Source organism: Pleurodeles waltl, chromosome 3_1, assembly GCF_031143425.1.
Source record: "Pleurodeles waltl isolate 20211129_DDA chromosome 3_1, aPleWal1.hap1.20221129, whole genome shotgun sequence".
NCBI classification, from domain to species: Eukaryota; Metazoa; Chordata; class Amphibia; order Caudata; family Salamandridae; genus Pleurodeles; species Pleurodeles waltl.
In genome coordinates, this window is record NC_090440.1 from 303,002,063 (window position 1) to 303,018,095 (window position 16,033).

Here is a 16,033-nt window from a genome sequence, read left to right on the forward strand (position 1 = left end):
GAAACGGACTGTGCGAGAGTCTGCCATGATTAAGACGCTTCCTGGGCCAGAACCATATTTATAGTTGGTCAAAAATGTGTGGGAAAGGATGCTGATTGCCAGATTACACATAGGCTCTATCAGATACAATTTGTGCTTTCCTTTAGGTCAGTTTGACCCAAGGAGTATTCTTAAATGGCCCTGTGATGGTGTTTCTTTACAGACCTTGCTCCGTTCTATATTTTTTGTGTGGGTTTTACGCCCAAATTAGACCTACATTTGTATTGCCTATTTTGAAGAGTAAGGGTTTTTTACAATGTTGTCCAGCTTATTATTATTTACATGTGATACCTGATGAATTAGTATGCTGTGGGGTTGGGTCTTTTCTTAAATGTGCAATACGTTGACGCAATTGTGTGAATTTGTAAGTATTTTTATGCAGTTTTTCATTTATGTTATTATGAGCTTTTGTATGTTTTACTCTTTGCATTTTATTTTAATGTGTATCAGGGCTATCTTTTGTATAACCACATAAAGAAAGGTTAAGATGGATACTGTTAAGCCAGTGGCTCAGTGTTAGAAATTGGGTTTTTGGTTGGCAGTCAGGTTACCCTCTGTCCAAGCAAGAACCCTCACTCTAGTCAGGGTAAGTCACACACAATCCAAATTATCCTGTGCCCACCCTCTGGTAGCTTGGCACTGAGCAGTCAGGCTTAACTTAGAAGGCAAAGTGTAAAGTATTTGTGCAATAAATCATACAATAACACAATATAGCACCACAAAAAGGTCAAAACGATTAAAGATGCAATGTGAAATTGTAGAGATATCACTGAAAAGTGATATTAAGGGGGTCATTCTGACCCTGGCGGTCATGGACCGCCAGGGCCAACGACCGCGGGAGCACCGCCAACAGGCTGGCGGTGCTCCCATGGGCATTCTGACCGCGGCGGTACAGCCGCAGTCAGAAACGGGAAACCGGCGGTGTCCCGCCGGTTTCCCGCTGCCCAAGGGAATCCTCCATGGCGGCGCTGCAAGCAGCGCCGCCATGGGGATTCCGACCCCCTTACCGCCAGCCTGGTTCTGGCGGTTTTGACCGCCAGAACCTGGCTGGCGGTAACGGGTGTCGTGGGGCCCCCTAACAGGGCCCCACCAAGATTTTCAGTGTCTGCCAAGCAGACACTGAAAATCGCGACGGGTGCAACTGCACCCGTCGCACCCCTTCCACTCCGCCGGCTCCATTCGGAGCCGGCATCCTCATGGAAGGGGGTTTCCCGCTGGGCTGGCGGGCGGCCTTCTGGCGGTCGCCCGCCAGCCCAGTGGGAAACTCAGAATAACCGCTGCGGTCTTTTGACCGCGCAGCGGTATTCTGACGGTTCCCGCTTGGCGGGCGGCAAGCTCAGAATGACCCCCTAAGTGTCTTAAGTCTTTAAAAAGCAAACAAAGTCTCTTTCAAGCACAAAGCACCTGGTTTAAAGTGGAAAATCTCTGCCAAGGGCCGCAGAAGAAGAGATACGTGGAAAAATTGTGTGTGCATCGATTTCTCCCCTGCACACGACTTGCGTCGTTATTTTTTACGCGGGGAAGTCATGTGTCGTTTTCAGGCGCGCGGACAGTCTCTTTCTGTGGTTCGCGGGATTACCAGATGTCCCGGGGTCTGTGCGTGGATTCTTCGGCTTGTTTTCGGCTACGCATCGTTCCGGGAGGCTGTGAATGGAATTTTCATTCTCACGGCAGGCGTGGCATCGATTTCCCCTCTGGAAGTCGGGCGGCGTTGTCCTTGCGAGGCCGTGCGTCGAAGTTCCGGTCGTCCCGAAGGCGCTGATCAGCGTCGGTGTGCGGCGATTTTCTCGCCGCAGAGCAAGCTGTGCGTTGAAATTTTCGGCGCACGAAGAGTCGAAATGAAAAAGAGAAGTGTTTTTGGTCCTCAGACTTCAGGCAACAGGAGGAAAGCTCTATCCAAGCCCTTGGAGAACACTTTTATAGCCAGACAAGAGTTCAGCAAGGCAGCAGGCCAACAGCAAGGCAGCAGTCCTTTGTAGAAAGCAGACAGGTGAGTCCTTTGAGCATCCAGGCAGTTCTTCTTGGCAGGATGTAGTTTCTGGTTCAGGTTTCTTCTCCAGAAAGTGTCTGAGGTGGTAGGGCAGAGGCCCTGTTTTATACCCAAATGTGCCTTTGAAGTGGGGGAGACTTCAAAGAGTGGCTTAGAAGTGCACCAGGTCCCCTTTCAGTTCAATCCTGTCTGCCAGGGTCCCAGTAGGGGGGGGTGGCAGTCCTTTGTGTCAGAGCAGGCCCTCCACCCTCCCAGCCCAGGAAGACCCATTCAAAATGCAGATGTATGCAAGTGATGCTGAGTACCCTGTGTATGGGGTGTCTCTGAGTGAATGCACAAGGAGCTGTCAACTAAACCTAGCCAGACGTGGATTGTAAGGCACAGAAAGATTTAAGTGCAGAGAAATGCTCACTTTCTAAAAGTGGCATTTCTAAAATAGTAATATCAAATCCAACTTCACCAGTCAGCAGGATTTTGTATTACCATTCTGGCCATACTAAATGACCTTCTTACTCCCTTCAGATCAGCAGCTGCCACTTCAACAATGTGTGAGGGCAGGCCCAATGTTAGCCTATGAAGGGAGCAGGCCTCACAGTAGTGTAAAAACGAATTTAGGAGTTTTACACTACCAGGACATGTAACTGCACAGGCACATGTCCTGCCTTTTACCCACACAGCACCCTGCTCTAGGGGTTACCTAGGGAATACATTAGAGGTGACTTATGTGTAGAAAAAGGGGAGCTTGAGGCTTGGCAAGTACTTATAAATGGCAAGTCGAAGTGGCAGTGAAACTGCACACACAGGCCTTGCAATGGCAGGCCTGGGACAAGGTAAAGGGGCTACTTGAGTGGGTGGCACAACCAGTACTGCAGGCCCACTAGTAGCATTTAATCTACAGGCCCTAAGCACATACAGTGCACATTAATAGGGATTTATAAGTATATTAAATAGTCCAATTGGGTATGATCCAAAGTTATCATGTTTAAAGGGAGAGAACATATGCACTTTAGCACTGGTTAGCAGTGGTAAAGTGCGCAGAGTCTAAGAGCCAGCAAAAACAGAGTCCAAAAAGTGGAGGGAGGCAGGCAAAAAGTTAGGGGTGACCACCCTAAAGCATGTCAGGTCTAACATGTGTCCCCCCCCAGCTGAAAGTGGGGAGAGCTACCCGACCTCCTGGGAGCTCTCATCGCTAAGGCGGAAGTATCTGGAGAGACCATCAGCGTTGGCGTGGTCAACCCCTGGGCGATGCTCCACCGTAAAGTCCATCCCCTGTAGGGAAATGGACCACCTCAAGTGTTTTGGATTCTCACCCCTCATCTGCATGAGCCACCTCAGGGGTCTGTGGTCTGCCTGAACCCGGAAGTGAGTCCCAAACAGGTAGGGTCTTAGCTTCATCAGTTGCCCAGACCACAGCAAATGCTTCTCTCTCAATAGCACTCCACCTTTGTTCCGTGGTAACAGTCTTCTGCTAATAAAGACTACTGGTTGGTCTGAGCCCTCCTCATTTAGCTGTGCTAGAACAGCCCCTATGCCATGCTCTGAAGGGTCTGTCTGCACAATAAATTCCTGGGAGTAGTCAGGGGCCTTGAGCACGGGGGCCATGCACATGGCTTCCTTCAGAGAATCAAAGGCTTTCTGACAAGCCTCTGTCCAATTCACCAACCTAGGTTGTTTCTTGGAAGTGAGTTCTATCAAGGGGGATACAATGGTACCATAACCCTTGACGAATCTGCGGTAGTATCCAGTGAGGACCAAAAAGGCTCTCACCTCGGTCTGTGTTCTAGGTGGTTGCCAGGCCTTGATAGTCTCAATCTTGGCCTGGAGTGGCTGCACCTTGCCACCACCTACTAGCTGTCCCAAGTACACCACGGAACCCTGCCCAATCTGGTACTTACTAGCCTTGATAGTCAGGCCTGCCTGTTGCAGAGCCTGAAGCACCTCCTTGAGGTGGAGCAGGTGTTCCTCCCAGGTGGAACTGTAGCAGCTATGTCGTCCAGGTAAGCTGCACAGAAGGCATCTTTACCAGCTAGGACCCCGTTAACAAACTGTTGGAAGGTAGCAGGGGCATTTTTCAGCCCAAATGGCATCACCCGGAATTGGTAATGGCCATCAGGGTTGGAAAATGCTGATCTTTGTTTAGCCCCCTCAGTCAGGCCGATCTGCCAGTACCCTGAAGTAAGACTGAACATACTCAGGAACTTGGCAGCGCCTAGCCTGTCAACAAGCTCATCAGCACAGGGGATGGGGTGAACATCAGTCCGGGTGACTGAGTTGAGACCCTGGTAGTCCACACAGAACCGGAGTTCTGGCTTTGCACCTGGGGCAGTAGCCTTAGGAACCAATACCACGGGGCTGGCCCAGGGACTACTGGATTTCTCAATAGCCTCTAAAGTCAACATCTTGGAGACCTCCTCCTTGATGCTGGCCTTCACCTTATCCGACAACCTGTTAATTGTGTTCTTCACAGGGGGACTATCACCTGTGTCAATGTCATGAACACAGAGGTGGGTTAGTCCAGGAGTAAGGGAGAACTGCTCTAAGAGCTCATGCAGTCCCCTCTCTGGGTTAGAGTCAGGGAGTCAGAGAGAATGACACCCCCCACTGACCCATCCCCTTCTTTGACAGCGAGGAGGTCAGGGGAGAGGTTCACTCTCCTCTTCCATGCCCTCATCTGTGACCAGGAACATACTGACCTCAGACTTCTCAAAGTGAGGTTTGAGACGGTTGTGATGGAGGACCCTTAGGGGGTGCCTAGGGGTCTTGAGGTCCACTACGTGAGTGGCCTCCACTTTACGCTCCTTGACCTCAAAGGGGCCAGTCCAGCGGTCCTGGAGAGCCATGGGCTCTACTGCCTCCATCACCCAAACTTTGTCTCCAGGTGAGAACTCAACTAGAGTGGCCTTCTGGTCATACCACTCCTTCATCACCTCTTGACTGGCCTCGAGGTTGCTCTGGGCCTGCTTCCAGAAGCGTTGGGTTTGGTTTCAGAGGGCCAGCATGTAGCTGACCACATCCTGGGGAGGTGACTTGGGAGCTTTCTCCCAGCCCTCCTTAACAATGCTTAGGGGTCCCCTGACAGGGCGACCATAGAGAAGCTCAAAGGGGCTGAGCCCCACCCCTTTCTGGGGCATCTCTCTGTAAGCAAACAACAGGCAGGGTAAGAGGACGTCCCACTTACGCCTCTTGGCATCAGTCAGGCCACCAATCATGCCTTTCAGGGTCTGGGTGAATCTCTCAACAAGCCCATTGGATTGAGGATGATAAGGGGTGGTAAACCGGTAGGTCACCCCACACTCATCCCAAATGGACTTCATGTATGCAGACATGAAGTTTGTGCCCCTGTCAAACACGACCTCCTTAGGGAATCTCACACGGGTAAATATTCCCAACAGGGCTCTGGTCACCACTGGTGCAGTCACTGTTCTCAGAGGGATTGCCTCTGGATAGCAGGTGGCATGGTCCACCAAAACCAGGATAAACCTGTTGCCCAAGGCAGTTTTGGGGTCCAAGGTACCAACAATGTTGATGCCCACCTTTTCAAAGGGGGTGCCAACGACTGGGAGTGGGAGAAGGGGAGCTTTAAGCCATTTCCCTGACTTCCCACTAGCCTGGCAGGTGGGCCAAGCTCTGCAGAAATTATCTGAGGCTGTCCTCATTCTGGGCCAATAAAAGTGGGTGTCAAGCCTGTTAAAGGTCTTGTCTTGGCCCAGGTGTCCTGCCAGGGGAATGTCGTGAGCCAGGCCCAGTAGGAAGTTCCGGTAACACTGGGGGACCACCAGCACACAGGGTGCCCCAGGACCTGGAACCTTACGCTCACTGTAAACAAGATCATTCTCCCAGTAAATATGGTGAGTGCCAGAGGCGTCACCTGCTGCTTGGGCTGTGGCCTGTTTCCTCAGACCCTCAAGGGTAGGGCATTCCTTCAGCGCCTTGCAGAACGCTGCCATGGTTGCCCCCCCCTCTACTTGCCAGCCAGCAAGTTCAGGTAGGTTACCCAGGTCAGGTATGTCCTCTCCAGTTGGCTCAGGGGCCTCCTCCTCCTCAGGGGCCTCGTCCACCACCGTGGGAACATTGGAGGCGGGTTTCCCGCGCCTCTTGCCCTTCCTCTTGGCAGCTGTCTGGGCCATCTTTCCAGGCTCCAGGCGCCCTTGACTCCCTTCCCGGGCAGCCATGGACCGTGTGGTGATGCAGACCCACTCAGGTAACCCTAACATCTCCAGGTGAGATCTGAGCTCTACTTCTTTCCAAGCAGTATGCTCAAGATCATTGCCTAACAGACAATCTACAGGCATGGCAGGACTCACAGCTACTTTCAGAGTACCAGAGACCCCTCCCACTCAAAGGGAACCAGAGCCACCGGTAGGTGACTCTCATGATTGTCAGCGACTATGACCTGGTGGAATGTATTAGGGACTATCTGCTCTGTTGACACCAGCTGACTCTTGATAGTAGTCATACTGGCTCCTGTGTCACGCAGAGCCTCCTCCTTCTGCCCACCAATGGTGACCCACTGCCTGTACTTGGACGTATTTCAGGGCATGTGGGCTTTGGGCACCATTTCTCTTTCTCCCAGGGAAACTAGGGAAATCTCTACCTGTTCCCCAAAGCTATCTGGGTCCATCTCCCCCCTGAGCGCTACACTAGTCAACCCAGGTGTCTGTCCGGTAGTGGACGGTGCCCTCTTTGAGCACTGGGGGTCGGCTTTATAGTGACCATACTGGTAACACTCCATGCATTTGGGGTTGGATTTCCCTGATTTATCACATGTCCTTGGCTTTTTCCCAAATCTGGAAAAGGAATTGTTGACACCCCCTCCCTGGGAATTCTTTTGGGGGCCTTTTGAGAGTTCCTTATCAGTAAGTTTATCTCCCCCCTCTTTCTTCTGTTGGGAACCCTGACCACCTTTGTGGGTGTCCCCCCCAGGTACCTTTTTGGACACTCTGGTGCTAACCCAGAGGTCCGCCTCCTCAGCAAGCTTCCTGGGATTAGTCAGCTTACTATCTACCAAGTGCTGGCGCAACTCTGTAAAAGTAGTATTGAGCATATGCTCTCTCAGAATCAAGTCATATAACCCTTTATAATCATCTACTTTATTGCCCCGCACCCATCCATTCCGTGCCTTACTGGAAAAGTCAAAGAAATCTACCCATGTTTGTGTGGATTGTTTGGTGCTGTCCCTGAACCTCTGATGGTATCCCTCAGGGGTCAGCCCAAACTTGGCAAGTAAAGTGGCATTCTGAAGTGGGTATGTGTTTTGATCAGGTTGATCCAATGTGAGAAGTGTGTCCCTCCCCAATGGCGGCACATAACCCCACATAGCTGTACCCCATTGTCCTCAAGGAACCTCATGAGCCCTTAGTGCAACTTCATAAGCAGCTAACCATTTATCTATGTCATCTCCCACCACAAAACTGGGCACCACATTTTTGGGTATACAAATCTTCTTTTCTCCAGCAGGTCCTGTCTGTATGATGCCACCATTATTGCTGGATTCAGACTATCTCGCCTTGATCTCCAGCTCCTTGAGACTCAGTTCATGAGCCAACAATAGTATCTTTTCAGCCAAAGCTCTCTCAGCTGCAGCTTCAGCTCTTTCAGTTTACACCTGTTTGGCTGCTCTTTCAGCCTTCCTTTCCTCCTGTTGGGCCTCATTTTTCAGTTTTGCCATTTGCAATTGGAACTCCCTTTCTTCTCTCCTTTCCTCTGCGGTCAGGCTTTGCTCAGAGACACTGCTCTCTGGTCTGGAAGGGGGCACAATTGCAGTGGTATGGGAATAAATCCTCTGAGAGGCCATTTTCTGGCTCCTCTTCCTCATCACTTTCCTCTAAATGGGCTTCTGCCCAGGCCCTCAGCGCGACTTGAAAGTCCTCCTTTTTGGAGGCCCCTAGGGTGGGTACTCTCATCACCCTGCAGAACCCTTTTAGCTGTTTGACAGTATATGTCTCCAACAGGGCTAGGTCCAAATCTCCTACTTGAGACCCAGCCAGAGACATGTTGAGTGAGGATTTAGTTTTTGAAAATTGTCAGGAAAAACGAATTTGCAAAAAGAGATAAAAATCAATTTGACCTTCAACTGTCGGTAGGTAGTGAAATACTTAGCTACTGTATGTCACTGCACAAATACAAGTCCTATCCTCACCGTTGATCACCAATGTTAGAAATGGGGTTTTTGGTTGGCAGTCAGGTTACCCTCTGTCCAAGCAAGAACCCTCTCTCTAGTCAGGGTAAGTCGCACACAATCCAAATTATCCTGTGCCCACCCTCTGGTAGCTTGGCACTGAGCAGTCAGGCTTAACTTAGAAGGCAATGTGTAAAGTATTTGTGCAATAAATCATACAATAACACAATATAGCACCACAAAAATACACCACACACTGTTTAGAAAAACATATAATATTTATCTGGATAATTGCAGGTCAAAACGAATAAAGATGCAATGAGAAATTGTAGAGATATCACTGAAAAGTGATATTAAGGGGGTCATTCCGACCGCCAGGGCCGCGGATGACGGAAGCACCGCCAACAGGCTGGCGGTGCTTCCTAGCCCATTCTGACCGCGGCGGTAAAGCCGCGGTCAGAAAACCGGGGCCGGCGGTTTACCGCCGGTTTACCCCCGGCTGGGCGAATCCGCCAGGGCAGCGCTGCAAGCAGCGCTGCCTTGGGGATTCTGACCCCCTTCCCGCCAGCCTGTTTCTGGCGGTTTTCACCGCCAGGAAGAGGCTGGCGGGAACGGGTGTCCTGGGGCCCCTGGGGGCCCCTGCACTGCCCATGCCACTGGCATGGGCAGTGCAGGGGTCCCCTAACAGGGCCCAGGGCGGATTTTTACTGTCTGCTTAGCAGACAGTGAAAAGCGCGACGGGTGCAACTGCACCCGTCGCACCGCCACAACACCGCCGGCTCCATTCGGAGCCGGCTCCTGTGGTGCGGCCCTCATTCCCGCTGGGCCGGTGGGAATGTTAGAATGCGGGAAGCGGTATTTTGGCCGCGTGGCGGCTAAATGGCGCTTCCCGTCTGGGCCTAAGTGTCTTAAGTCTTTAAAAAGCAAACAAAGTCTCTTTCAAGCACAAAGCACCTGGTTTAAAGTGGAAAATCTCCGCCAAGAGCCGCAGAAGAAGAGATACGTGGAAAAATGGTGTGTGCGTCGATTTCTCCCCTGCACACACGGACTTGCGTCGTTATTTTTCACGCTGGGAAGTCGTGCGTCGTTTTCCGGCACGCGCACAGTCTCTTTCTGTGGTTCGCAGGATTACCAGATGTCCCGGGCTCTGTGTGTGGATTCTTCAGCTTGTTTTCCGGCTGCGCATCGTTCCGGGAGGCTGTGAGTGGAATTTTCATTCTCACGGCAGGCGTCGCATCGATTTCCCCTCTGGAAGTCGGGCGGCATTGTCCTTGCGAGGCCGTACGTCGAAGTTCCGGTCACCCCGAAGGCGTTGCGTCGAAAAGCGTCGGTGTGCGGCGATTTTCTCGCCGCGGAGCAAGCTGTGTGTCGAAATTTTCAGCGCACGAAGAGTCCAAATGAAAAAGAGAAGTCTTTTTGGTCCTGAGACTTCAGGGAACAGGAGGCAAGCTCTATCCAAGCCCTTGGAGAGCACTTTTACAGCCAGACAAGAGTTTAGCAAGGCAGCAGGCCAACAGCAAGGCAGCAGTCCTTTGTAGAAAGCAGACAGGTGAGTCCTTTGAGCAGCCAGGCAGTTCTTCTTGGCAGGTTGTAGTTTCTGGTACAGGTTTCTTCTCCAGCAAGTGTCTGAGGTGGTAGGACAGAGGCCCTGTTTTATACCCAAATGTGCCTTTGAAGTGGGAGAGACTTCAAAGAGTGGCTTAGAAGTGCACCAGGTCCACTTTCAGTTCAATCCTGTTTGCCAGGGTCCCAGTAGGGTGTGTGGCAGTCCTTTGTGTCAGAGCAGGCCCTCCACCCTCCCAGCCCAGGAAGACCCATTCAAAATGCAGATGTATGGTAGTGAGGCTGAGTACCCTGTGTTTGGGGTGTGTCTGAGTGAATGCACAAGGAGCTGTCAACTAAACCTAGCTAGACGTGGATTGTAAGGCACAGAAAGATTTAAGTGCAGAGAAATGCTCACTTTCTAAAAGTGGCATTTCTAAAATAGTAATATCAAATCCAACTTCACCAGTCAGCAGGATTTTGTATTACCATTCTGGCCATACTAAATATGACCTTCTTACTCCCTTCAGATCAGCAGCTGCCACTTCAACAATGTGTGAAGGCAGCCCCAAATGTTAGCCTATGAAGGGAGCAGGCCTCACAGTAGTGTAAAAACGAATTTATGAGTTTTACACTACCAGGACATGTAACTGCACAGGCACATGTCCTGCCTTTTACCCACACAGCACCCTGCTCTAGGGGTTACCTAGGGCATACATTAGAGGTGACTTATGTGTAGAAAAAGGGGAGCTTGAGGCTTGGCAAGTACTTTTAAAAGGCAAGTCTAAGTGGCAGTGAAACTGCACACCCATGCCTTACAATGGCAGGCCTGGGACAAGGTAAAGGGGCTACTTGAGTGGGTGGCACAACCAGTACTGCAGGCCCACTAGTAGCATTTAATCTACAGGCCCTAGGCACATACAGTGCACATTACTAGGGACTTATAAGTATATTAAATAGTCCAATTGGGTATGATCCAAAGTTATCATGTTTAAAGGGAGAGAGCATATGTACTTTAGCACTGGCTAGCAGTGGTAAAGTGCGCAGAGTCTACGAGCCAGCAAAAACAGAGTCCAAAAAGTGGAGGGAGGCAGGCAAAAAGTTAGGGGTGACCACCCTAAAGCATGTCAGGTCTAACACTCAGCAAATAATAAAGAAACCTCAGTATTCACCTGGCAAATCAAACATCATACATCATGTATTATTTGTCCAGTGGCCAGGTAAACTACCAGTAATCTTCACTCTTTGCCCATTTGCTGGTAAAATAGCGGACTTATGTACAATTTGTATAGCAGCCATGCAAATAGCAAATAAACCTCATCGTTTACCTGGCAGCTGGCTATATAGCTGAAATGACATACTATTTGGCCAGTAGCTTTTCAAATGGCAAAAAAACTGCAATATTTGCCTGGCTGCTGACTATTTAAAACAAACTATTTACTTTTTGCCCAGCAGCCATGCAAGCTGCAATGAAAATTAATTATTGACATGGTGGCTTGCTAAATAGTAGACAGTGTGCAGTGTATGGTCAGCAGATGTGCATATAGAGGAGAAATTTCACTATTCAATTAGCTGCTACCTACATAGCTGGAATTCGGTATTATTATGCCTAGCGCAGATATAAATAGGCAATTACCACCAGGCAGAACTGCAAACGAGGACTGAACACAATTGGAACCCATCTCGTAATCCAAGTTAGTGCTAACTAAACCTGTCTTAAATTAAATTTGCACCCTAACAGCAGTATGGCAACGGTATAAAGATCTCAATAACCATCAAGGAAAATGTTTGAAAGTTTCCAAGTTAATGTGGACAAAATGGCACACAATGCCACTCACTTATATCAACGCCCTCGGCACAGGAACTTAGAGGTCAAATTATGGAACTGTGATTTAGACCACAAATGTTCTTTAACGTTTGCCTGAATAGGTCCTTTTCAAGAACAGAGGTATCTATCACTCTACTGCAGCTATGTACTCACTTTTATTCACAAAGTCATGAGAATGGATTACGGTCAGATATAAAAATGTAAAAAAAAAAAAAAACACTACGTTACCAGAACAGTATCTTCGTGGATATTTAGAGTGATCTTTTCAAAATAGAAACCACTGCATATATTATGTAAGTCATCAGCACAGTTTAATTGAAAAGCTTCTTTCCAATCTCATGTCAGAGGGAAGAAACAGTACATATCTTAAAACAAATAATCCATACCCTTGGCCAAGTGTCAATCATGGTTTTTGTCAGATACGTTTGTAACTATGTTTGAAAGTAAATAATAAATATGACTAAATGACTAAGGGGTTGGTAGTGACACCGTTATTCGAGTCTGATTACTTTAAAAAAACATGACAAGAACATTGTATTAAGATTATATTCTGTGTAGTCCAATTTTCAAATATATGGTTCTTTAAAGACAGCAATTAAGCTTTGCCTTTATAGACATGTTAATGCTGTTGATATTCCAGATTCATAGGTATTGATTATACTCCTGTTACGTTTTTTAACAAATAGTGCAGCACTAATTGCATGCAGCCAGTAATAAAACTACAGAGTCAACAAATATAGGGCCAGATGTAGCAAACGTTTTGCGACTCGCAAACGGCAAAATTTGCCGTTTGCGAGTCGCAAAACGCGTATCCCAATGCAGAAATGCATTTTGCGAGTCGTTACTGACTCGCAAAATGCATTTCAGACTCGCAAATAGGAAGGGGTGTTCCCTTCCTATTTGTGAGTCGCATTGGGATGCAATACCATTTGCGACCGCATATGCGGTCGCAAATGGCATCGCAGTTACCATCCACTTCAAGTGGATGGTAACCCAATCGCAAATTGGAAGGGGTCCCCATGGGACCCCTTCCAGTTTGTGACTGGAGCCCAAAATATTTTTTCAGGGCAGGGAGTGGTCCAAGGGACCACTCCCTGCCCTGAAAAAAACCGAAACTAAAGGTTTCGTTTTTTTTTTAAGTGCAGCTCGTTTTCCCTTAGGGAAAACGGGCTACACGTAAAAAAAAAAAAACTGCTTTATTTAAAAGCAGGTCGCTAACATGGAGGTCTGCTGACGTCAGCAGGCCTCCATGTTAGCGAGTGCCTATACTCCCAATGGGGCCGCAATTTGCGACCCACCTCATGAATATTCATGAGGTGGGTCATTGCGACCCCATTGCGAGTTGCAGTCGGTGTCTGAGACACCGTACTGCATAGCAATTTGCGACTTGCAAATTGCGAGTCGCAGGGACTCGCAATTTGCAAGTCGCAAATTGCTTTTTTCCTACATCTGGCCCATAGTCACGTAGGTGCGCTACAGTTGAGTTAAAATAACTTTTATATATTCTGAATGTAAATAAGGTGCAATCAGTCTTTCAAAAGGCCACTTTATACATCCCATAGACTGATAATGAAATTATTTGTCCTTTGTCTGTGCTAGCGCTGTGATACTTGTAGTACTAAAAATGTATTGGGAAACATATAGATACATTTGAAATGTTCTTAGAATAAACACGAGGTTGAGAGATCAAAGGGGTGTGGTTATTTCATTATTTCATTGCACTCCCAAGATCAGAAAAGGCTAACTAATTTAGTTAGATAACGGTCATCTGCTTTGCTTTGAAATGCTATGCCACCATACCCTGTCACTTATTCTGGCTATTCCTTTCCTCCACCCTATTGAACTGAACAAGTGTGACCCCTGCAAGTACTCTATCCTTTGCTTTTCTATTTGGCTGGGATCTTATGACTGGGGACACCCATGATATACCCATTATGAGTGAGACTGACTACTGACCTATCAAGCCAGGCTAAATGATGATAGGTCTTAGCGGTAGCAGATTAATTTTGCCTGGGCACGAAACGTTTAATCTGTGTTGCTGTGGGGAGATTAGCTATTGGCTCTCCAGGTCCCCAAACTGTGGTCTCTCACCTTCATAAAGTATGAAAACCCATAGTGCGTGGTTTATTGATAATGGGTGAATGATGGGGTACATTTTGAATATGGGTGTGTCTTACACAAGTTGGTAGCTTTGCCTCAGTAGGACTTTTTTATTCCCTAATGGATATGTTAGAATGAACAGATCCTAAACCCACCTCCCTGAGACAAGTTGTAGTTGTTGGATGAGGAGAAAGATGCCAATATATTACCCTGTTGTATTCCCTTGTTACATTATGTTTTGTCTTACTCTACTAAACCCCATTTATCTCCTGGTCCCTCTATCTGGCTGCTGCCCCAATATGCTCAGCCTGAACTGGTTACTTTCCCCCACTGTAGAATGACCAGATCACAGAGAGCGGTGTTTTGTGCTCTTAGGTGATATATTTACATAAAACATTAAAGTTGCATATACGCAGTTCTTCTGATTGGAGTTTTATTGTTCTGCTTTCATTTTATTTATTAAAATGTACTCATTTTTTTAAACAGATTTGGAATTTTTCTTGTGTTGTGTTTTCAGTGTATTGCTGTTTGTGTGCTGCACAAATATTTTACACTTTGCCTTTAAGTTAGGCCTGTCTGCTTTGTGCCAAGCTACCAGAGGGTTAAGCATAGGTTAATTGAGTGACTTTTGTGGTTCACCCTCACAAATAACAAAAGAGCACTTTTGATTTGAAAAACAAACACATTACCCTAGCAATCCCTGGCACTGATGGGAACTACTTGTGAAAGGGTGTCATGCCATAACATGTTGTGGCATCAACCAATGGTTGAAATGGGCTGATACATTGCTCCTTAATGCATGCTGGAGTGGGTAGAAGAAAAATGTGAGTGACACCAACCACAGAGTAATGGATAAAGAGTGGCTGAAAACACTAAGCAGCTATGTTACAAAACATAATTTTAGTAAAGTCAAAAGATCTTGGGTAACACAGACCTAATCGGTCGATCAGACAGCAAACAAGAAATAAGGCAAGAAAGAAAGAAACAAACAAATAAAGAAAGAAGGAAAGAAAAGAAGTAAGAAAGGAAGGAACGAAAAAAGAAAGAATGAAAGAAAGAAAGAAACCAAGAACAAAGGAATGGGTGAAAGAAAATAGAAAGGAGAGAAGGAAACAAGGAAACAAGGAAGGAAAGAAATAAAGAGAACAGGAAAGAATAAAGGCATGCAAGAAAGAAGGCACAAACTAAAAAAGTCAAAAAAGGAAAGAACTAATAAAAGAGAAAGAAAGAAAAGAAAGGAAGAAAGACAGAGACAAAGTAAAAAGAGGATAACTTAATACAGACAGTTTCAAATGGACACAATCATGTATGGAGTAAAACAGGGGCAGTCAGAAAAACCACAGGCAGAAAGCAAAATGATTGGACCCACTGCAGAATGTGATGAGAGGCCCTTGAATCTCTCATATATCACACATATTCATCGACCTTGGGCTAAATGGGTCCAAGGTAAGTAACCAGGCCAGGAGCGCCCTTGCACTGCAGGGTATGCAGATACCTGTGCTTCACATCTGAGAATAATAAAACAGTCCAAAATGAATTTACAACAGCTTTGGCAGGAGACGGGATCTGACAAAGATGGAATGTTCATCAGAAGCATCCTGCTATCATACTAGGCTCTAAACACAAAGGTTACTCCAAAGTAATTATAAAGAAAAAAACAAAAAACCCTGCACTGCAGGGAACTAGCTTGTGTGCAGATGTGTTAAAGTAAAGTTAACCAGTGGCTTAAGTAGGCTGACCCACTGCCCCAGGATATATGCTGTAGTGGGTGAAAGCAAAATGTAAATGATACAACAAGAAACCAATGGATGAAGAGAGGTGGCTGAAAGTCCCCTATCTGTAAGTATATTATACATATTTTAGAAAAATCGAAAGGTCTTGGCTAACGCCAGACCAGAAGAAGGCTCAGCGCACAACAGCTAAAAGTGAAAACAGCAAATGGCCACTTGATTTTGCAGGCCTACTTGCGTGGTTACCAATATAGTGGGAAACGGTCTCAGATTTTTCAAAGTTAGGCCCTCATTATGAACACGGTAGGATTTCCCGCTGTGTTCAGGCTGGAGGTCCAAACACAGACCGCCAGCCTGTTGAAGACCTCGCCGGCCGAATAATCAACATTCCGCCGGGCCAGCGGGCGGAAGCAGTGTTTCCGCCAGCCGGTCCAGCGGAATGCTAGGCTTAGACATTGCCCACAGCTCTACATGGAGCCGTCATCAATGTAGCACTGCGGCAGGTGCAGCAGCACCCATCGCGCATATCACTGCCCATAACTCAGGCAGTGACATACGCAATGGGGCTGTGCACTGGGGCCCTGCACTGCCCATGCCAGGTGCATGGGCAATGCAGTGGCCCCCAGGGGGGCCCCCCATTCCACCACCCTTTTCCTGACAGAGGAAACCACCAGGGAAAGGCTGAT